This window comes from Phascolarctos cinereus, unplaced genomic scaffold, assembly GCF_003287225.1.
Source record: "Phascolarctos cinereus isolate Bilbo 61053 unplaced genomic scaffold, phaCin_HiC Scaffold_4;HRSCAF=312, whole genome shotgun sequence".
NCBI lineage: Eukaryota > Metazoa > Chordata > Mammalia > Diprotodontia > Phascolarctidae > Phascolarctos > Phascolarctos cinereus.
Window position 1 is genome coordinate 468,347,992 of NW_027555847.1, and position 25,034 is coordinate 468,373,025.

General features: G+C 35.3%; 1 long non-coding RNA gene across 1 annotated transcript in view; it reads left to right on the top strand.

Annotated features, from left to right (window-relative positions):
• LOC110219001 (uncharacterized) overlaps positions 1–23,504 on the top strand; it is an 84,032-nt gene extending 60,528 nt beyond the window's left edge. The window contains exon 3 of the long non-coding RNA XR_002327476.2: positions 23,417–23,504. This is a non-coding gene — a long non-coding RNA (uncharacterized LOC110219001). The remainder of the gene's footprint in view (positions 1–23,416) is intronic.
• The last annotated feature ends 1,530 nt before the right edge of the window (positions 23,505–25,034 follow it).

Consider the following 25,034-nt stretch of genomic DNA (forward strand, 5'->3'; position numbering starts at 1 on the left):
CCTAAAGTAAAATGTCTCTGATTCATAAGACATTCCAGACTTCTTCCCACAAAGAAGAAAGAAAACCATCCTACATCAGGATCAACTGCTGTTTCTTCTTCTTCTTCTTCTAAAAAAAAAAAAAAAGGAGGTTGTTGCTACTTAACATAAAGCCCTGTGACCTTACTCCCATTGCTGCTTTGAAACACCGAGCTATTTAATGATGCAAATTACAAACAGAGGGAAAACATCAGAAGAATCTGTCTGGAAATTAGCTTGTTTGACTGAAAATTAGCTAGCTTAATCGAACTTGCAGGACCCAGATTTTCTCTGCAGAAGCCTGGCTTGGAGCTTTTGTCCATTTGCATTATCTTACAGCTCAGTGGAACATTTGGAAGTGTGAGAATTGGGGGTTGGGCGGGAATCTGGTTTTAGTGACTAAATACCTGCCTTGATTTCCTGGTTATTTTTTTTTCTAAAAAAAAAGCACTCATAATATTAGACACTGTTTTCGTTTTTATTTTTGTTCTCCTAGAATCCTTTGGTTAAATTATAAATACGTCTAAAGACAAGATAAGATGGTGAATTATTCTCTCCATTAAGTAGGGAAGAGAACAACCATATTACTCCATCCATAGGAAAACCTTTTAGTGATAGAAATGAACATTTTGCTTGAGTTGGAGGGCATTGGACAGTCCAAAACATGGCTTAGTTCACAGAGGAAGCTTCATTGTAATCACTATATTTAGTTATATACTTCACTGCATTTTGGAAAATAGGACCATATTCAATGCTTATTAATAATTTTTAAGCTTATAACATTGTGACCTGGAATGACAAAAGCTTTAGTCCATGAAGATGTGTATGCATATGTGTATATGTAGTAATTATTCAATGAATTGAAGGAATTCAGTGGGCTTCAAAGCAGCATTTTCATTTTCTAAAAGATACAACCAGTATAGGAGAGCTCTGTTAAATAACTTCAGAATATCTATGCTTTCATAGTCCTTGTTAGGTCAAGACGTATGGATACGTTCCAGTTCACAACACTAAGCTTAAATATCTAAATGTCCTACCCCCTTAACTGGACAGTTACTCTTTTGTATACTCAGCTGGTATAATAGACATGTACATTTGAAAATTATAGAATCTCTGCTAACAAATACAATCTGTTCTCTAAGTAAAACACGAATTTGTGAGTTCTTTGTAGAAGGGTTACATGGGAGTATATTCTATTTTCAAATACTATAGAAAAGAATTAGGGTTCTGTCAAACATTGTTGGAAATATGCAAGAACAGAAAAAGAAAAAAAACTAAAGATAATTTGCTGCTACACTTTAGTGATTAAATAATAAAATCATTTTGATGATTTGGAGCAGAATTTTTCCAATGTCATCATAAGAAGCATAATCAGGAATCATATTGCCCTCCAAGATATACATATATACTTATGTGTATATATACACAAACACACACACACGCATACATACACATATACATATATCCACATACACACATTTTATACATAGATACATATGCATACATTCTGTCTGCATTTATGCATATATATATTTACATATACACATATAATAATTTGTATTCTTTTTATTTTAATGAATATCTTTGATAATAGTTATAGGACTACTTTTCAGAGCTCTAGTAATTAATAAATGTGTCAGATTTAGTCATTAGTAACATGTCGCATTTCCAACATTTTACAAATCAAATAAGCACTTGTAGTCCTATTTGATTACATGAATTTTAAAAGTGATTTGTTAAAATTTTAAAAAGTTATATTATTTTCATAATGATTCATTGGAATATAGATTTCTGAACTGTGGCAGTTTCTAAAGCATTGTTCTTTATGGGCAGAATCACATAACTGGATAATCATATGCATAGATGATATAGATACAGATAAATATAGCTATTGGCATTGATACATAGAGGTAGAGATAGATACTGCCATTACTTAAAACATATAAATAATACCAATTACTTAGAATTGTAAATATATATTTATAAGTATATGTAATATAAAACTTGGTCTAATCAGTACTATTTCTATGTTTAGTATTATCTCTAGTATATGAAATTCTACAGTTTAGCATTTTATAGAATGCATTTAGGTATCTTTCGGTTTTAACTTTTATTATTCTTATCACCATTTGGTTTATTAATATTTTAATATTGCTTTAAGGTTTACAAACTACTTCACAAGTGAATTCAATACTGTCTTCATTTTTTCTTACGGATTAATAAATGGAAGGCCAGAGAGGTGACAACCAAAGTAACAAAACTGGGAACTCTCAGAGCCAGGGCTTGAACAGAGATTCTCTGACATTCCAATACAATGTTCTTTTACCTCTTCAACATTTTAAACATGATTAACAATTAAGATAAAAATAGCCTCCTATGTAAGCCAGATATGTACCTATTTGGTTGAATCTTTTAAAGTCAGGAATATGCACAAACTGTTACCTGGTCAAGTTGACTAAAATTAGTCATGTTCATTTTTATTTTATTTACAAATAGGATATAACTTGGAGATCAGTAAATTAATTCAAACAATTATATTCTTTACACCAGTCCGTATCAGTGGCTATGAAAAAAAGTTAAAAGATTGAGTTATAGGTTTGTGATTTGTTTATTTTTAACATTCAGAAGCAGTGCTTATATTTCTTTTTACTCATGGTTTAATATTCATCTTTAATCAAATAGAATGTTCAGCTAAGGTTTGTGAAAAAAAGTTCCACCTTTCAAAAGGCACTTGGATCCAGGTGATGCCATCCTCTGTAATAGAGTCATGCTGTATATTATTTAAACTATAGAACCTTTGTCATTCTCCCTCCCTCTTCCCCTAGTCCTATTTTTTTTTGAATAGGTGGCTACTTCAGCACTTGTCTCATAGTGTAAGGGGTTACCCTTAAATAAGCATTCTAACAAATCACCCTAAAGTTTATAAACCCTAGGGACTCCATGGACCGATAATGTAAAGGCTGTAACAACAGAAGAACAATAAAATACACAGATAATATCCCATGTAGTCAATCTATTCTATTATTTGAAGTGTTGTATTTCTCTATGAAACTTGTGTCCATGAAAAAATTTCATTATCCTTATTAGGTTGACATAGAGTCTTGTTACAGACTTGATCATTTATGCCTACTGTGACATCACATTTGATGAAAATGTAGAGTTTTTTAAGCTTCAAATTTAAGACATGTTTACAGAGAGATCGATATATTTTCTACCACTCTAGGTAGCAAATAGATACATTTGTTTGGGGAATTTAGAAAGATTCACTGTGTGAACCAATGCCATAATTATTTTATCTACATGTATACATTCAACATGAAAAAAAGTATCACATTTAAGATTCCTTAGGAGATTATAATAATATTATAGCCTTTTACTTTCATTTTTACACATTCAGAACTGTTGTTCTCCATAAGTGGGGGAGGAAGTAAAATTAAGCTATCGTGTGAGCATGTTAGAATGCAGGCCTATCTGAGCTTTAAAGGTTCTTCCATTTCCAGGTCAATCAGCCCTCCAAAAGTAGGTGCAGAATGGGAAGAAACCCCTGCAGGTGAGTGGCAACAGTTCTACCAACCAGCAGCTACACTTTGGACAGCTGCTCAGTAGGGGAAGAGGTGATTATCACTCCTTCCCCCTCTTCTGAGCCTCTCTTCCTTCCTCATCACAGTCCCAGCAGCATGCGCTGCAAATGTGCAGGCTGCTGTGCTTGAAAGAATGCCTGACATTCTCCAATATAAACCTGCTCAAAGGAAAAATACCTGAGGGGATTGTAAAGTGGGGAAAATGGGAGGACAGTTAGTCTCTCCCTTATACACCCTCCTGGACCTAAGGGAAGAAAAGAGCTGAGTATGATTAAAAGTGGAATAGATTCCAATACATTGCATGCCACTATTTTGTCATTATTCATGTGACTCCCTTGTCACTGGAAGACCTACATATTTCTGGGGCATCCTTTTAAAGACCAGGATCCCACCAACATTTTCTTTTGTACCCATATACTTTTCCCACCAGAAAGACTCTCCATTTCCAAATTAATACAAACACAGACATGAATTGGAATTTATATTTTGGATCAATTTAGTTGGTTTTCCTATTTAAACAACAACAAATGAAATTTTCTCCTGCTTCCTCTCTCATTCTGAGGACCCCTCATAGTATATCAATGGGGAGAATCAGGTCCTCCTTTAGTATTTTTTTTCCTTAAATTGACTTTGCTGGCTCATTCTCTGACCCTAGACATGCCATGTATGTGCTTCTAGAATGCTGTGGGAACTTATGCATAATTATTAACAATAATAATAATTTACATCCATTTGCCTATCTTCAAAATTAATATGTTCCTTTTCTGCTTAAGGGACAGTAGCAATCCATAATGATATTCTGAGACCTGACTATAATATGTGGTAAAAAGCCATTAAATGTTATAGTATATATTCATCAGCATTTTCCATTTTTGAAATCTAAGTAAGAGGGAAAAATCTATTATAAAACATTCCTTTCTCCTTTAATTTTCTAGTTGCTTTTGTCTGTTTTTAGATAGTCTTGCCAAACTATATTTTGTGAACTCTGAACTCTAACTTTCTTTACTATGATTGCTCTGGACAAAAAAAAAAAAAGATTTAGGCATCATTCCCACCTGCCCCCACCTCATTATAGATGCCATTTGTCATAAATTAATGGTATTGAATGTGCAGAGTGCACATTCCTGCCTGTCATGAAGACCTACTATAAGGCATTCAATGTGGAGATGGGTTTGAAAGCCTGGCAAAAGAAAGGACATATTCTAATCTCTCTTAAAACCGCATTTTAAGTATACTAAATATTTCAAAAAAACCCCTGTTTTTCTTAAAATGCACTTATTTTTGCATACCTTGGCATTTCTTTCACAGAACTGGAACTAGGAATAATTAGAACAAACTGTTCTAGGTGTTATTTTTATTGGATCAGGTGGTGAAACTGCCAGAAAATTTAACCTGAAAATTCTGCCAGCAGCCAAATCCCTGGGTCTAGTTTTCTAGTCTAAAGCAAGGAAAAAGTCAACTTTTGGAGGGGATGGGTTAGAAGGGGGGTACCTATTTAAGAATATAGACAAAAATACTACAATTATCCCGTGTGTCCCTATGGATAGGCTAAAGCAAATAAAAGGAAGGGAGAGACCCAAATACTGTGTTTGACCTACTTCTGACAATTCCCTTTGCACCAGACTGAACTCCAATGACAAAAGAAAGTTCTTCTATGAGTGCTATGATTAGTCTTTCATATCAACACAGAAATATTGAATAGAAAAGAATTCTAAGGTCACCTTGCCCATGCTCCAGCACTGCAGGCATGTTTCCTGGCCTCTGATTGTACTGTGTGATAGACTGCGGCAGATTTAGGTGTTAAAGAGGCACACGTGATCAGAAGGGAAAATTATTTTGCTAAACTACTTTTTGTTCTGCACATTTTCAAAGTCCAAAGTGTATAGGGTGTATATATTGTAGCTTCCCTCCTGTCTTCCCTTCTGATAGTTTGCCTCCTCCCCTTCATATGGAGAATCATTCTAAGCATTTTTTTTTGGTTGTTATTCTCCAGGTTTCATTTGTCGGGCAAAGATCATCATGCTCTGATTTAGTGTTTTCAAATAAGTGTGCCCTCTGCTGTAGCACTCTATTGAGAGACAACACAGCCCAGGCAGGAGAGTTCAGCATGGCCACTAATAAAACACAAGTGCTGCTTTGTCAGGCCACGAGTGATTACTTGAACAAGTGCCAATGAAGAAACCAAACATTAGAGTGCAGCGCTTCAGACCCTCAAGACAAAGGACCAATTGACTTTCCTCATTAGTTTTTGTGCCAAACATGTAAACACAGTTTCCTCTCTATCTTTGATGCTCAAAACATGCCAGCTTGTTAACATCTTGGGTGGTACTGTGGTTTATGAGGCTATAAAGACTATTATAGAGTTGTTGTTTTTGTCCTACTGGAAGAGATTGGCTTTTCCTATTTAAAATTTCTTTGAAAAGGAAGTGAGAATCTTTGGGAAAGTTTTCAAGTTCTTTATGTTTTTCCTGTTCACCCAAAGAAAATGTTCCAGGGCATATGTACTGGGGGAGGAGGGAGTAAGCGAACCAAAAACCACTTCCTACCCTATTTCTAGTTTGGAATGTGTGAAGTGAGTTTTAAATTTTGTCCCATCAATAAGTCATGTTTCTAAAGTGGCAACAAATTTTGTTATTTTTTAAAAGTAGCCTACAGAATAAAATTCAAGACTAATGAATCAATTGTTAATGGTCATGCAGTCTTGAGATTGCTTGATTTTCCATGAGAGTTTGGTTTCACCCATAAGAGCTCTACCTTGAGGTGACCAGCATTACAATTTTAAGGCTGTAGGCTTTTCCTTCCATATGTTATGACATAACACTAAGTTGTTATTATTCCAGTTTCTCACCAGTACTTAAATTGGAAATCCTCTATTAGTGTCAAAATTCAATTCCGCAAATGTTTATTGTGTCCCTTAAGTGCAAACCACTATTTTAAATTGTCTCACTTCTTCCCACTGACCGCAGATCTACCTTTCAGAACAATGAAAAACAAGTCTTATCCTCCTTCCACATGACTACCCCCCAAGTGGCACAAACAATTTCTTCATCTGAAAAATACATTACTTTTTCTCTAAGTCCCCTTGCAACCTTAAATCTATGATGCAATAGCAAAATAGAGGAGGATTTTTGTTTTGTTCTGGGGTTGGTTGATTTTTTGTTTGTTTGTTTGTAAATAGGGTCTAGGTTGTTACTACTTGTTCCTGAACAGGAGAGTAAACTTATGAAAGTGATGTTTGAGTAAAATTGTTGTGCCAATAAAAGGAATTGTTGAAGGAAACACTAGAGGTAGGAAGATCATCCAGAAAACTAAAACTAGGGGTTTTCTTTAATTTGATAATTGAATATTATCCAAAAGTGATATAAATTTTTGCTTATATCTGTCTCTGGACTATGTAAGAAACATTGCTCTAGGATGGGTTGTGGGGGCCCAGTTCAATTCTACTTCCCTACCAGCCATTCAAAGGGCCTTTGGCCTGTGAGCAATAGGACATCATCATGAGCTGAATGTCACTCAATTAAACAAGTATAGCTTTCCTTGAGAAGGATGGTGACATTTATGAGGATTAACCCATATACACATTTAAGGAAAAATTTTAGCTGACCCAAACATGTATATTTATCCTAATGTTTCCTATAATTTGAGACTAAAGTGTTGAATATTAACAGTTTTAACCCTAATGTTACAGGCACATATTTTTGTTAAAAGGATGCAATTAGATTCTATATCAGTACATTCCCCAAAGCCCCATTTACTTACTTGTTAAGATCTTTTGTCCTACTCCAACTTCTAAATATAATGACAAAAAGAAGCAGGGGGAGGAAGGAAGGGGGGAGCATCATGCGTTATGGTGAGGTTGTATGACTCTTTGGTCAGGAAGCAAGTGAGGAATCAAGAAAAAGGCATGGCCTCATTACTTCACTGTTGATGAAGCTATGAATTGGTCTAACCATTGTGGAAGAGAATTAAGAATCATATGAGAAAAGGCACTGAATTCTTCCTATCTTTTGATCTCATGATTACGGTACTGAGTATAGAGCCAAAGGAAGCCAGTAGCCATAACAGAAAAATAAAAAAAAAAGTTTCCATATATACCAAAATATTCATAAAAACTCTCTTTTTAGCAGCAAAAATGGAAACAAATTGGCTTTTCAGTTAAGGAATGGCTAACAAGTTATTGCATATGACTGTAATGAAAGAGTAGTACTGTATTATTAGAAACAATGATTTTGAGAAATGCAGTGAAGACTTGTAGGAAAGGTTAGAGAACGAATTAAATAGAAGAAAAACATCTACCTAATAATGACAATAATGAAAACTATCAGAATTGTAAAAAGTATTTGAACTCTGACAAATTGTTATGAACAATGAGTTCTGGTGAACTGATAAGGAAACATGCCTTCTGCCTCTCCATCGAGTAAGGAATTACAGATGTGGAATGCAGTCTATATTGCTAGGCAGAGTCACTATGTTTGAGTTAGCTTAATGTTTTTGCTTTGTTTTAAGGAAGGAGGTGAGGTGTTAAAGGGAAGCATCTATAGTATAGATAAAAGGCAACAATAAAAAGAAAAATAAAAAGACAGAAATGTCCTACTCCTGACAGAGAACAAAGGTAAAATCAAGATATAGTTTGGCCTGGCCTGGCCTGGCCTGAGCAAAAGAGGGAAAAAATGTAATTTGATATGAAAAATGAATCAAAAACTAAAAGAGATTCAAAATCCCACTTGTACCTTCTCCTTTTCTTTTCTGCTGCAATATAAATAGTTAAGTCACAAATAAGAATGTTTGGTGAAAATTACCCTCTTGATTCCTAGTGTATCTGTGGCCTATTCCTTAATGCCCCAGGATTTACAGTTGAATTGAACCTTCTACATTCAAGATCTATGTCAAATCTGGTGGTAATTTGTAGGGTGTGATCCTTTTTAAGGTGAGGACAGATTTTGAATGGAAGTTATTCAACCCTCTTAGCAACAGATAGCTATTTACTTGCTCCATCATTGTCAGTATTTTCTATGCTCTATTGTTCTGGTTGGAGGTGTAGGGGGAAGAGTGAGATCATAAACACCTCATTCCAAATTACTAAAAGGTAACTAGACAGTAACTTGATAATTATCTCTATCTCTACCCATTATTTGTGTTACCTTAAGCAAGTGACTTGACCTTTATGAGCCTATTTTTCAATCTCTTGTAACCTAAATGACCTCTGAACTCCCCTGCAGCTTTAAATCTATGACCACATTATATTTAGTATACAGAAAAAGTTCCAATCACAGTAACAGGTAAGAATTACAAAATGTGAACTTTGGAGGGGATCTCAGTGAACATCACTCTGCATCAATTCATCCAAGTCTTCCCAGGTTTCTCTAAAATCACCCCCTTTATCATTTCTTATGGCACAATACTAAACATATTCATATATCTTAATTTATCCAATTGATGGGCACCCTCTTTATTTCTAATTCTTTGCCACCACATAGAGCTGATATGTTTTTGAACATATGGCTCTTTCTTCCTGATTCTTTGATCTCCAGTTATAGATAGTAGTGGTATCACTGAGGCAAAGGGTCTGCAAAATTTAATAGCTTTTGGGGCATAATTCCAAATTACTTTCAAGAACAGCTGGACAAGTTCAGAAGTTCATCAATGGGGGATTATTGCACCTGTTTTTTTTTTCCATAAGCCCCTCCAACATTTGTCATTTTCCTTTAATGTCAACTATGCTAATCTGATTGGTGTGAGGTACAATGTTAGCATTGTTTTAATTTTCATTTCTCTAACTATTAGTGATTTATAGCCTTTTATATGGCTATTGATTGCTTGGTTTCTTCCCCTGAAAAATCTCCACTCATATTCTTTGACCACTTATCAATTTGGCAATGGATCTTATTATTATAAATTTTAATCCATTTCTTACATGTTTTATAAATTAGATCTTTAAAAAAGAAACATGCTACAAAGATATTTTCCCACATTTACCTGCTTCTTTTCTAATTTTAGCTGCATTGCTTTGGTTTGTGCATAAAGTTTTTTTAAAAATTTTGTATAATTAAAATTGTTCATTTTACCTCTTGGGATCATCTTTATCTCTCCTTTGTTCATAAATTCTTCCCCTTTCCATATATTTAATAGGTAATTTCATCATTTCTCCCCTAATTTGTTTATGATATTTCTTTTCATGTCTAAGTTATGTACCGATTTGGAGCTGATCTTGATGTACAGTGTGAAATGTTTGCTTATACCTACTTTCTGCCGGATTGCTTTCCAGTTTTTCCAAAAAGGTAGTTGTTGTTGTTGTCAAATAGAGTCTTACTCCAAAAACTAGGATCTTTTAGTTTATCAAAATCTAGGCTACTGTGCTAATATCCCTCTATATATTTACTTTATCTGATTGATGAATCTTTCTATTTCATAACTAGCATCAAATTCTTTTTTGTTTTTTGTTTTTGGTAAGACAATTGGGGTTAAGTCACACAGCTGGTAAGAGTCAAGTGTTTGAGGCTGGATTTGAACTTAGGTCTTCCTGACTCGAGGGCCAGTGCTCTATCCACTACTCCACCTAGCTGCCCCACCAAATTCTTGTAATAACTACTTTTTAGTACACTTTAAGATGTTGTACTGATAGATCCCCTTCTTTTCTATTTTTTTCATCAATTCTCTTGATGTTCTTGATTATTATTCCAACAGATGAATGTTACTTTTCTATTTCCATAAAGTAATCCTTTGATAGCTTGATTGGTACAGCACTGAATCAGTAAACTAATTTAAGTAGCATTATGATTTTTATTAGATTCCTCGAGCTTACCAATTAACAATTAACATTTTTCCACTTATTTAAATATGTCTTTGTGTGAAAAATATTGTGCAATTGTATTCATATAGTTCCTTGTGTGGCTTGGCAGGTAAACTATTAGGTATTTTATACTTTCTGTAGCTATTTTAAATTTTCTCTTTTGTTCTGTTTTCTGGATTTTGTTAGTATTATAAAAATGTTGATGATTCACTCCTATTATAAATCAAAGCCAGTCACAATCCATATAAAAGTTGTGATATGTTATTGTACTCTCCTTGCTAATATTTTATTTATAATGAATTTTATATTATTTAAAATATTTTATTTTTTAAAATGAATATTCATCTAAACTTTTCTTGTTCTGTTCTGACTGTCCCTGGTTTAGGTGGTCAAGACCAAATTTACATCCTAAAAGAAATTTAGTAACACTTTGTTATTTCTTCTTCCCCTCCCCCTGCCCCCACAACCAGTTAGTTAATTTAATATTAGGACTAATTTTCAAATATTTGTTGGAATTTGTTTTTAAATCCATCTGGTCCTGGAATTTTTTTTCCCCCACTTTTGGGAGTTCATTTATGTCTTGTTAAATTTATTTTATCTAACATTTGGTTACTTTAGTTTTCTTTTTTATTCTGTTAAGTGAAGTATTTTATGTTTTGTAAATATTCAGCCTTTTCACTTAGATCGTCAGTTTTATTGATGTGTAATTGGACAAAAATAGTTCCAAATTATGTCGTTTCTTCTTCCTTGGTTGTAAATTCAAGTTTTTCATTTTGGTACTGGTAATTTTGGTTATTTAAAAAAATCAAGTTAGCTAATGGTTTATATATATTTTTATCATTTTAGAAACATATCCTGATTTTTATATATTAATTCAATGAGTGTTTTTGCTTTTATTTTTGTTTATCCCTTCTTTGAATTTCAGAATTTTTATTTTGTCATTTAATTTTGGTTTTTTTAACTTATTGATTTTTCCCAAAGGTTTTTCTTAGCTACATGCCTATTTTTTTTATTTTGTTCTTTTTCTCTTTAAATGAGAAAAGTGTTTAAATATGTAAAAGTTTCCCTGAAGATTACTTTGGCTGCATATTAAAATTTCCGGAATATGATTTAATTGTTAGAAATTTTTATGTCAATCTAATTGCTAAAGATAGAAATTTTTGTTGTTATCTTTAGTGAAAATACAGATTGTTTTAAGATGGAGTTATTTAATCTTTAAATTTCAATCATTACTTCAGGGAGGCCTTATGCATTTTAACTGTATTGCAGTTTATAAAAATGGGTATATTTAATATTTCTGATTTTCTGAATTTTAGTGAGTTTTTATGTCCTAATGTATGTTAATATTTTTGTCTGAAGATGTTATGAACAACTAAAATATGCATATTCATTTATATCCCCATTAAATAATTTCCAGAGATCTATCATATCTAACTTTTTAAAATGTTATTCAGATCCTCTCTTATTTTTGTTCATTTTTAACTATCTGTATTTAAGACAAGCACAGTGAGTCCACCCACTATTATAGGGGCATTGTCTACTTCTCTTTGTCGTTGTCATTGTTTTTCTTTGTCTAAGATCATGATTGCTACCCTTAATTTGTTACTTCAGCTGATGCATAATAGATTTTGCTGTAGTTCTCTATTTTAATGCTTATATGCATTTTTCTAGTTAATTGTGTTTCTTGTAAAGGAGATGTTGTTGGGTTTTAATTTCAAATCCATTTTTCTACCTTCTTTTTGGATATGGGGTGGGGTGGGGTGGAGTCCATCTCATTCACATTCAGAGTTATGATTGATCATGCAATTCTTTCCACCCTTATTCTCAACATTTTTTCTTCTATTTGCTGCTGCATGGTTAGAGAGAAAAGGCACTTTCTTTAAAAATAGAGGTCCTTGGAGGAACTAACCAATCAGAGAAAGATAATGTGGGATAGACTAAAATTCTGCTTTAAGGAAGCCAGAGGCAGTGTGAACTAATAGAGTTAGGAGGGTGTTGTGGCATAGAGGAGAAAGTCTGGACATTCAGGAGTGGAATCAAGAAAGGAAATAAGCCAATATCCTGATGATTAGTTAGAACCTCCAAAATCCAAGACTGAAGACCCAAAACAGCCTTTAGGGGAGATCTAGAAGACATGCATATATCTCAAACACCATAGATAACAACCATGAACTTTCAGCCAACAAGTGTGTTCTATAGCCAGAACTGAAGCCAAGAATTTGATCATGGACTGGGCAAAAAAGAATAAGCAAAAAGTAGAACTAGACAACATTGAATTCAGTTTGTATATACCTTGCTGTCTTCAACTGTCCTTGGAAGTTCTAAGGTAAGAAGCTCCAACATCCTTCCCAGAGGTCTCATCTTCTACCAGGACCCTGGGTGCAGCAAGGTGGCATAATGGATAGAACATAGAGCCTGGAGTCAGAAAGACCTGAGTTCAAATCTGGCCTCGGGACCCTACTAACTGTATGATCCTGGGTAATTCATTTAGCCCTGTTTGCCTCAGTTTTCTCATCTGTAAAATAAGCTAGAGAAGGAAATGGCAAACAGCTCCAGTATCTTTGCTGAAAACAAAACACATGAACAAACAAAAAAACAACAAAAAGGGGTCATGAAGAGAATCAGACACTGATGAAATGACTGAACAACAACAACAACAACCAGTAGTACATTTGCATCTCCAAGATTTGGCTCAGGAACTGAGTCTTAGCTAAGGTTATTCCAACTACAAGGGATTCATGTTTCTTCTTTATTCCAAATTCCAACATGCTCACTTCCTAACAGACTCTATATAGTATTACCTGTTTTCTGGATATCACCATCATCTCACTTCCTCTGAAAAATTAAGATATCCCTAGGACAGTCCACTCTGATAGATGTGCTTTCACCTTCTCCTCTAGGGGCTACAGCATTGTTCCTCTTCCCTTTTGTTCCAGCATGGCTTTGGGTGTGCTATTTTTCCCTATTAGAATGTAAGCTCTTTGATCGCACCTGATCTAAGCCTTGAAGAAAGCTTAGGATTCCAAGAGACAAGAAATGAAGAGGGAGATCATTCCTGGCATGGAGGGTACAGCTTCCAAAGACACAGAAGTAGAAGATAGAATGTCATGTGGAGGAAGCAGCAAGGAAGCCGGAAAGGGAAATATTCATTGGGCCTTTAGATATTCTTTATGAGGTTTCTCTTTCCAGTATGAAATCTTGGATGTTGAGTAGGAACTGAACTCTGGACCAAGAATGTCTTAGATTTCTTATATTCTTCAGTATGAATTTTCTGATGCCAAATTAGTTGTGCAAACCTACTAGAAACCTTTCTACATTCCACAGAGTTACTGAGTTTCTTTATTCTATGTAGTCTCTGATATTGAATGAATGTTATATGGCAACATGTTTTTTATAACTCTATGATCTTGTATGAATGAGTGAAAACATTGATTCGAGACTTACCAGGCAGCAAGTCCTATTCTAAGCCTTGAGGATCGGACAATTTCTGACCTCAAGGAGCTTACACTGTAATTAGGAGAGATAGCAAATAGAGTAGAGTGGTGGTCAGGAAAAACATTTTAATTTTTACATGTAACTTCCCTGAGAAGTTATAGGAATAGTACATGAAACAACAAAAGAAGTGGATTGGCTGCCCTTTTTTAGTTTAATTGTAGTGTGAATGTTAATAAATGTTTTCTAAAAAAAGAGGTGGAAGTTGGTAGGAGTAGGTGAAAAAAAAATCAGGTCTGGTACCTAGGATTCTGAGTGAGAATTTAGCATTGTGAACATAAAATGCCCACTCAGAACCCTAGGAGTAATGTTTGGAGCATAATATCTAACACAACTATAGCTCTTGAGCCTTCACCAGAGGCTTTGCCATTCAAATAAGTCACCCAAAATGACATCATTAGCTATTAATCAGAAAACATTTACTAAACAGGAGAGGAAAGGTAAAACTAATCAATATATAACAATTAGCCCATAAACCTGAATCTCACTGACCCACCAGTTTACAATGTCTATAATGGGAATGGGCACAAATTTTCAGAAAAATAGTAAAGCAATACAAGAATAGGTGAAGCCAAGTACTTGGAGGAACTCGCTTCCGGACAATGAACACTGATGTTCTTGGTCTTCTTGTTACCTATCATTTTAAGGAATACTCAATTTATTCCTATGCTTTCTAGTGTTTTTAACAGGAATGGGTGTTGTATTTTGTCAAATGCTTTTTCTGCATCTGTTGAGATAATCATATAACTTCTGTTAGTTTTGTTGTTGATATGGTCAATTATGTTGATGTGTTTTCCTAATATTGAAACAGCTCTGCATTCCTGGTATAAATCCTACCTGGTTATAATGTATTATTCTTGTGATAAGTTGCTAATATGTTATTTAAAATTTTTGCATCTATATGCATTAGGGAAATTGGTCTATGATTTTCTTTCTCTATTTTGACTCTTCCTGGTTTAGGTATCAGCACCATATTTGTATCATAAAAAGAATTTGGTAGGACTACTTCTTCACGTATTTTCCCAAATACTTTATATGGTATCAGAATTAGTTTTCTTTAAATATTTGATAGAATTCACTTGTAACTCCATCTAGCCTGGAGATTTTTTCTTAGGGAGTTCATTGATGGCTTGTCCAATTTCTTTTTCTGAAATGGGCTTGTTTAAGTATTTTATTTCCTCTTCTATTAATCTGGGCAATTTATATTTTTGTAAATATTCATCCATTTCACTAAGACTGTCAAATTTATTGGCATACAGTTGGGCAAAATAGCTTTTAATTATTATATTGATTTCTTCTTTATTGGTAGTGAATTCACCCTTTTCATTTTTGATACTGGTAACTTGGTTGTCTTCTTTTTTTTAAATCAAATTGAACAAAGGTTTGTCTATTTTATTGTTTTTTCCATAAAACTGGCTTTTAGTTTTATTAGTTCAATAGTTTTCTTAATTTCAATTTTATTAATCTCTCCTTTGGTTTTCAAAATTTCTAATTTGGCATTTAATTGGGGATTTTTAATTTGTTCTTTTTCTAGTTTTTTTTTAGTTGCATGTCCAATTCGTTGATCTCTTCTTTCTCTATTTTATTCATATAAGCAATTAGAGATATAAAAATTCCCTTAAGGATTGCTTTTGCTTCATCTCATAAGTTTTGGTATGTTGTCTCATTATTGTCATTCTCTTGGATGAAGTTATTGATTGTTTCTATATTTATTGTTTGATCCACTCATTCTTTAGAATTGGATTATTTATTTACCAATTAATTTTTAGTCTATTTTCCCATGGCCCTTTATCACATGTAATTTTTATTGCATCATGATCTGAAAAGGATGTATTTAAAATTTCTGCCTTCTTGCATTGCATTATGAGGTTTTTATGCCCTAGTACATACTCAGTTTTTGTGTAAGTGCCACGTACCACAGAGGAAAAGGTACATTCCTTTCTGTCTCCATTCAGTTTTCTCCAGAGGTCATCCATATTTAAATTTTCTGAAATTCTATTCATCTCCTTAATTTTTTCCTTGTTTATTTTGTGGTTAGATTTATCTAGTTCAGGGAGGGGGGTTTGAGGTTCCCCACTGGTATAGTTTTGCTGTATATTTCTTCCTGTATCTCCCTTAACTTCTACTTTAAGAATTAGAATGCTATTCCACCTGGTGCATATAAGTTTAGTAGTGATATTATTTCATTGTCTGCGGTACCTTTCAGCAGAACGTAGTTTCCTTCCTTATTTCTTTTAATTAGATCTATTTTTGCTTTTGCTTTGTCTGAGATCAGGATTGCTACCCTTGCTTTTTTTTTTTTACTTCAGCTGAACCATAATATATTTTGCTCCAGACTTTTACCTTTACCCTGTGTGTAACCATCTGTTTCAAATGTGTTTCTTGTAAGCAACATATTGTAGGATTATGTTTTTTAATCCACTCTGCTATCCATTTGCATTTTATGGGAGAGTTTATCCCACTCACATTCATAGTTATGATTACTATCTGTGTCTTCCTCTCCATCCTACTCCCCCCTGTTTATGGTTTTTTTCTCTTCTTTCTCCCTTTTCCTCTTCAGTAGAGTTTTGCTTTCGACCACTGCCTCCTTCAGTCTGCCCTCCCTTCTATTAGCCCTTTTCTTCCCCTTTACCCTTTTTACTTCTTCCCTCCATTCTAATCACCCCCTTCCTTTTTCTTTTCCCTTTCTCCTATTTCCTATGTGGTAAGTTAGGTTTCTATTCCTAACTGATTATGTTATTCCCTCTTTGAAACAAATCTGATGAGAGCAAGGTTCAAACAATGCTCATTTCCCTCCCTTCTTTCCCTCTACTGTACTAGGTTTTTGTGCCTTTTCATGTGATGTAATTTACCCTTTTCTGCCTCCTTCTTTCCTCTTCTCCCAGTACAATCTCTTTTCACCACTTAATTAGATTTTTTAACATCACATCAAAGTCAACTTATACCCACACTCTTTTTCTAATTATACCCCCTTTTAAATGTCATAATAGCATTATAGTTCTCAAGGGTTACAAGCGTCATCTTCCTTGTAGGGATGTAAACAATTTGCCCTTATTAATAACATTGTTTTATTTTTTCTTTCCTGTTTACCTTTTTATGCCTCTCTTGAGTCTTGTATTTGAAGGTCAAATTTTCTGTTGAGCTCTGGTCTTTTCATCAGGGAGGTTTGGAAATACCCTATTTTGTTGAATGTCCATCTGCCCCCATGAAACATTATGCTCAGTTTCACTGGGTAGTTGCTCCTTGGTTGTAATCCTAGCTCCTTTGCCTTATGGAACATTGCATTCCATGCCGTACAGTCTTTTAATGTAGAAGCTGCAAGGTCCTGCATAATCCTGACTGTAGTTCCATGACATTTATTTTTTTTCTGGCTGCTTGCAATATTTTCTCTTTGATCAGGTAATTTTAGAATTTGACTGCAATATTCCTTGGTGTTTTCAATTTGGGATCTCTTTCAGGAGGTGATTGATGGATTCTTTCTATGACTAATTTACTCTTTGGTTCTAGGACCTCAGGGCAGTTTTCTTTGATGATTTCCTGAAGGATATTGTCCAGGCTCTTTTTTTCATTATGGTTTTCAGGTAGACCAATAATTTTTAAATTTTCTCTCTTGGATCTATTTTCAATGAGGTGTTTTACATTTTCTTCTATTTTTTTCATTCTTTTGTTTCTGTTTGACTGATTCTTGCTCTCTCATAGAGTCATTAGCTTCCTCTTGCCCCATTCTAATTTTTAATGAGTTGTTTTCTTCTATTATATTTTTACTCCTTTTCCATTTGGCCCATTTTACTTTTTAAGGAGTTTTTATCTTCAGTGAATTTTTGTGCCTCCTTTTACATTTGGCCATTTCTACTTTTTAAGGACATGTTTTCTACAGTTAACTTTTGTCCTTCCTTTTCCAAGCTATTGACTCTTTCTTGCATACTCTCATTTCTTTTCCCAATTTTTCTTCTGCTTCTCTTATTTGACTTTTAAAATCTTTCTTGAGCTCTTCCAAAAAGGCTTTTTGGCCTTGAGACCCCTTTGAGACTTTTGATGTGGGTATATTGTCCTCATCCAAATTTGTGCTTTGATCTTCCCTTTCCCCATAAATAAGAATCTATGGTCATTTTCCATTTCTGCTTTTTGTTCATGGTGTTTACTATTTCTTGACTTTAAAAAAAAGTTAAGCTTTCCTGCTGGAGTGAAGTGAGCACTTATCCAAGCTTCTTTTCCTGCTCACCCAGGCCTTGTACCTGACTGTTTGGCTCTTGTTCACCTGGGCCTTGCATGGGGATGTTTCACTGCTGGTAGATGTCTGTCAGGCTGGAGCTTTGCCTCCTGGAGTTGTGCTTCCCAGAGTTGTGCTAAGGCACCAGGTGATTTAGGTGCTGGAGAATGCCATTGCTCATGGTGGTTTTCCAACCTGGTGTCAATCAGTTCCACTGTCTGTATTGAGGCTGTCAAGGACTCCTGCTGTTGGCAATTGCCTGCTCCACCAACCTGGGTCTCAGGATCTCCCTCTGGTATGCTGAGGTGGGGCTTGCCACTGATTTGCTGGGACACCTCCCTTCCTGTACTGCTGCACCTTCCCCAGTGCAAGAGGGGCCTTTCCTGTTAATCACCCAAGCTTCCTGGGCTACATGAATGCTGTGCCCTATCTTTTTGCTGGCTCAGGGTTTTTCCTGGGTTGATATTTTCTGGGCTTTCAGAGGTCAATAAGAGAGGGTGAGAGCAACTTCTTATTCCACCATCTTGGCTCCTTGGTCTTCTTAATAAAGACTCTACATCATGCATTACCTCTTTTGTGAGGCCACTCCCCTTCTGGGTCATTTGCTGGCTGCATGGATCCCCTTCTCTTGGGGGCTGCTACTTTCTGGCAGCTGAATCAGTGTTAAGCTCTTTAAATAAAAACAGTGACCCTAATCCTAAAATCTAAATTGCTAATTAGGTCTGTTTCCTTAGTTGGGCTATAAGAAAATTTTCTCTCTCTGTGCAAAACAATTTCCCAAAATCTTGAATTTGTGTATTATTCAGATCTTTTCACTGATCTCTGAAGGGATTTTGACTTTCTCAAGGTGGCAGAGAAAAGCTAGACATACAAATCTCAACTGAGTTTCCACCTTTCCAGCTATAAAGGTGGTAATGAAAGGTCAAAGAACTTAGCCTTTCTTTTCCCCAAGAGGCTCTTCAATCAGCACAGGATTTTCTTTTCCTCCTACCCTCTCTTTGGAGCACTAGAGCTGTCCTCCAACCAGATGAATTCCCAGCAGCAGCTACAAAGGTTGCCTTCTCACCTGGACTTGGCTAGTCTCAGATCAACTCAGCTGCTTTTCTTTTCTTTTCTTCCTATTCCATTCTACTTCCAAATGTAATACTTTCTTCTTTGTTTCTTCTGTCTTATCTGCTTTATCTTTTGTTTCTGGTCACTGATTTACTCCTACCTCAAATCAAATTCTTTTGGTGTGAAATAACTCCCTTCTGTTGTACAGTGAGAAATCAGAATTCACATTTTGTCTAATATGCCACAGATTGGCAAAGTACCATTGTCCCACTATTAACAAAATGTTTTATTTATCTAACTTTTCCAGCTATCACCTCAAAGACCAAACAACAGTCATTTGTAAATAACCTTATGGGAAACAATATACTTTGGCTACCTTTTCCTTCAGTAACTTATTTTCTTTTCTCTGAGGAACTATTACTTTCTTTAGTTCTACTCAGCATTTTCCTTTTAAACATTGCTTTTTTCCCCTTAAGTCCTCTCAAAATCCTCTGTATTTCTGCCCTCCTTCCACAAATAAAATTGTTCATAGCCAAAATAACTTTACAGGAGGAAAGGAATTTCCTTGAACTTTGTCCTGTGTCTGGTTTCTAATTTAGCTTAATAATCTAATCTCTTAGGAAGGATCTTCTTCAAAATTGTGGATCTTGCAAGTGTTTGTTGAGTCTTTCTATTAAAATTCCTAATGACCCTCCTCTTTGCATTTGAGGTGACTGACTCCAGGTTCCAATCTAGCATTCCATTCTAATTCACCAGTTTGCTCTATGAGGAGTTGGCAAGTTCTGGTAGGTCCTAGCAAGATTGAAAGGCGTTAGAATTTATATCTGGCGATACATTGTCTATTGTTCGAGGATCAGGCTAGCTAATTTCAAGGAGTTTTATCTCTAGGCCAGTCACAAAGTGATTAAAATTTTGACCATAGAAAATGATCAAAACATTTGAACAAAGCTATAACTAGATTGAGATGATCAGCTCTTTTCCCAAGGATGCTGAATTCAGGAGGTGCTACATTTGGATGATCAAAAGCCATTTTCCTGACAGATGTGTGTTGCAAGGTGGGTGGGTAGCATAATTATGAGTCCCCAAATGCACAGGGAAGCACCCTTTATACTACCTCCCCACATGCAATTGTTGAAACCCCTCTTGCACTGACACCCACAACTTGGCTAGCAACTTCTTGATCCTCCAGAACACAAATTGGTTTGCTGTGGATTTGGGCTTTGGACTGCTGTCACCCGAGGATCTAAGGTAAGTCAGAGTCAGAGATCTCTTCTTTTCATAAGCCTGATCTCTAGATGACAGACATTAAATCTCAGTCAGTGAGCTGAAGCCTACTGCAGCCCCAAAATCCTGGCAGCCTCCCACCTAAACTGAAGCTGGGAGGGAACGGTTTTCTGATTTCTGATTAAGTAGTGCTTGAATCACTTAAACTTCTGTGCTTAAATTCACTAGATATCTGGGCATAGGACTAGGGGAAATTGTATAGAGTTTTCCCACCAAGTGTTTGGTCAGTCTAGCTTCAGAAGTATATAGCCCAGCCTGTTTAGATCTTCTCAGGTTATGATGGGTAGGGAGGGGGCATTCAGTCAACATGAAGATAAACTACTACCAAAAGCTTCTTCCCCTTCCATCTCACATGAGGGTCCTCTGGCTTCTTTCCCCCGAGGTCAGGCCTTCTCAAAAACTGAAAAGAGGAGATGAATGAGGAAAAGTGAACATCTAGGCCTTTCCTTTCACCATACTACCTCTAAATGATTCTGGGATCCCTTCTTCTACTTCCTTCCTAAGTGCAGCATGACCCTAACACATGGGTGTCTTCTGTGGGAGATATATATTAACACATACCTGGAGAGAGAATATGTTGATGAGAGAGGGCAATTAGAAGGTTTGGGGAAGAGGTAGAGGCTGAAAGTGAAGAAGGGGGCCAGACTCTATCTTCCACTTCTATGGCCCCTATCCACACCTTATCTGTCACCCAGTTAATATGAATAATTTGTTAAACTACAAACTATCATGAACTCCACTGGAGTGAACTTTTTGTCCTCTTAATTGCAGTAGATTTTTGTCTCTCTCTCCTACCATATTAAAGAGGTTTTGTTTTTGTGTGGGTTTTTTGGGGGGTGCTTCTTGATCCTGGCACAAAAATTCTCAGTTATCTGTAGTAGAAGCAGTATTTTTGCTGGACTAGTTTCATTTAAGAGGGCAAGGAAGAGCTCAGGATCATCATTAGTTTTGATTCCTTGCTGCCTGAGGCATAAAAAGTCAAGTCTGTGGGGTGTTGGTGCCAGAGGATTTAGTAGGGTTCCCATTGACTTGCAGGGATGTCTTTCCTCTCTAGTGTGGTGTTGTGGTAAATGTAAAAGGAGAGTTAAATAACACTGTATCTTTTTCAATCTTATCCTAAGCAAAATTGTTTTTATGGCCTTTTTTGGTCTTCTAATGTCTGACTTGATTCAAATCCTGAGCCTAGATCATTCAACATGTGTGAGCTAGTCCTGGACCAGAATATTTATCATATGCTTTAAAAAAAAAAGCCTGATGCAAAGTGAAGTGAGAACCAAGAAAACGTTATACACAGTACCAGCAATATTGTATCATCATCTATTCTCAGCAATATAGTGATCCAGACAATTCTGAAGGATATATGATGAAAAAATGGCATCCACCTCCAGAGAAAGAACTGATGGAATTTGAATGCAGATCAAAGCACACTTTTTTTAACTTTATTTTTCATGTGTGTGTGTGTGTGTGTGTGCGCACGCACGCGCGTGTCTTGGTCTGTTTTCTTTCATTACATGCCTAATATTAAAATATGTTTTATAGGACTGCACATGTACAATCTATATCAAATTGATTGCCTTCTCAAGGAGAGGGGAAGGGTGGGATAGAGGAAAATAATTTGGACATCAAAATCAAAAAAGAATGTTAAAATACTTCTTACAAGTAATTGGAAAAAAACAATAATATTAAAAATATATCATAAGCCAGCAAGGGCTGGTTGCAATGACTTCATGGTTAATTCCACTGTTGAAGTGGAAAGAAAGAGATGCAGAATATAGAGAGCTTCAAGTAACTGGATGTTCAGACACAGAACCCTAGTGTACTGTAGCTGTACTGATTTCAAGTGTATATGGAAAACCCATTCAGAGAAAAAGAGGCCGATTTAAAGGAAATATTTCCTAACAATCAGAGCTATACAAAATTAGAGTAGGTTGCCTCACAAAGTGATGATTTCTTCCTCCTTGGATGTCTTCAAGAAGAGCTTTAACTACCATGTGTAGGCTACCCTAAGGAGTCCTTCATATTTGGTTAGATGAGACTAGATGGCCCCTTAGGACCTTCTAAGTTAGATTCTTGATCTCGATTTCTGGAAACAGAAGGGGGCCATAAACCAATCTGGTTATGGTTGGATTAGTCTGTTGCATACTAAGTTCTCCAACACCAACTCCTCATAGGCTGGGTCTTTTATGCCTCTGACAGTAAGGAAGCTAAAAAATGACAATCCTGAGAAAGACCCCCACTTTCCTGCAGAGATATCTTTCTCACTTCAGCATTGCCCTTTTTTATGATGAATGTGGAAGAGAGGGGGATATCATTTTATAGGAATTTAATCTTTTTTTGTCTTATTTTAAGGTTGTTTTTATTGACTTTGATGATCCACAATTTGATTGCAATTTAATTCTAAATTGGATTCATTGAGATGCCCTGAACTAGACCTGGCCAAGAATACTATGACTCTAATGTTTACTAAAGTATAGAGGAGCAATGATTTATGTTGATTGAAGGAATACTTGACACCAATAAAACATGAATTTTTTTGAACCAAAACATGTCAAACTGCAAGAGAAAGATGGAAGAAAAATGGAACATCATGTTCCAAAATACTTCTCAATTCTGTTTTCATCCCTCCTACGTGACTTTTAGTTTAACAGGAACAACAACAACAGCAACAACAGCCACATCCACAAATTGCCCAATTACTTTAGCAAAATTATTTTTTTGCTTACCTGAAATTAAGTATGAGGAAAATTTGGCTCAAAGAAAATTTCTTAAGCTTTCATTTTTTGGTTAGTGTTTTCCTGCAGGAGATGAATTGTGAATTCACACAGACATCATAAACAAACAAATGAATACCTGGAATATTTAATTGGTATTCATTTCTATAATCAAATAGATGTCCAAAAGGAAGTATATAAGTAAAAGGAAACTGTACAAACCTATCTATCATTGGAACTTAGTTCAATTTTTAATTAGCTCTTGGTTCATCCTCAGGCCTTTGAAAAGCATGTTCTCATGGTTTGGAATGGTCCCCTCACAGTCCTGGTTGACATCATGGCAACGAGAGAAGAGACAAAAATTATAAAAGGTAAGTATAAGAACTCAAAAAACATTGCTATCTGGGGCCATTTAGTACAGAGGCAATTGTTGGACGTTTTAAATAGTTCCCAATATAGCACAGTACAGTAACTGATATTCCTGATGGAGTCATGTCATTAAGGAAATGTTACAGTATATCAATAACTAGCATTTGTATAATATTTTAAAGTTTGTGAAGTGCTTTACAAACACTATCATTTTAGCCTCATGACAACCATGAAAAGAAATTGCTATTATTATCCTGATTTTACAGAGGCAAAAAAGAGGCAGACAAAGGTTATTTGACTTGTCCAGGATCACACAGCTGGTGTCTGAGGACTGGATCTGAGCTTAGGTCTTTCTGACTCTAGAACCAGTGATCTTTCCAGTGTATCACATTACTGTCTTATAGAGTTTAATATACTTTGTTTGCTAAATGAAGAATTTATATCTAAAATTTAATTAAAAGATTTTATTAAACATTTAAAATTAAATGATTTGTATTATTTAAATATGTATAAATTCAGCTATCCAATAAACCCAGTTTTAGATAATGCCATTCCCTAAAGATTTTGGATAGTTGTGATTTTAAAAAAGGGGGGTGTCTTCACATTCCACTGACTGTTTCTTATTTCAGAAAGGATGTGCTCTCCAACTTGGCCAAACTAAAGTTAAATTCATGACAGATGTCATCCTCTTCATTCCTCTATCAAGTGGTTTGGTTATTTTACCGTGTTCTCCTATTGCTATGCTACATGACCATGTAATACCACTCCATCAGTCCAGAATTATCCATATTCCTACCAGGAAAGGATATCTTCCTATTGGTTCTAAAGTCCTGTCTGAAAAAGATGAGGGTCAAACCAACCTGAATTTTAGGTCAGTCATTTAAAAATAAGTCCCTCTATGTATATTAAGGCTCATCACCTGAAGGCTGGTCCTGACAACCTAATAGGTTGTTGATGAGGTACTCTCAGCAATGAAAGCACAGATCATTTAAGACAGTTCTAGGTTCCTGGATTTGGTGTTTAAAAAAAAAACAAAACTGTTGAATTTATGGTTTGATGTAAAATTCTTCTTTTCTTCTCAGGATCAAATGCTCAATATATTTTTTTTCTTATATTTCTCTCATTTTGTTTCCAAATTTTTCTTCTGCCATTCTTATTTGATTCTTTAAAATCATTTTTTGCCCTTTTTAGCTCTTCTAGGAAATCTTATGTCAATTTGTGCTTTGATTTGAGGCTTTGCTTATAGATGTTTTGACATAGTTTTCTTCTTCTGAGTTTCTATCTTGAGCTTTCCTGTCCCCATAATAGTTTTTTAATAGTTGGGGTTTTTTGTTGCTTTTTGGTCATTTTCCCAGCCTATTTCTTGACTTCCAACTTTACGATAAAGTTGGGCTCTGCCTACCACTGGGGAGGATAGTATGTCATTGTCTCATGCTTCAGGGTTTTTTGCCCTGCTGTTTTCACATCTAGTTCTGGAGGTCTGTAAATTTTTTGCTACTTCCAAGTAAATACAATCCAGGGACAGA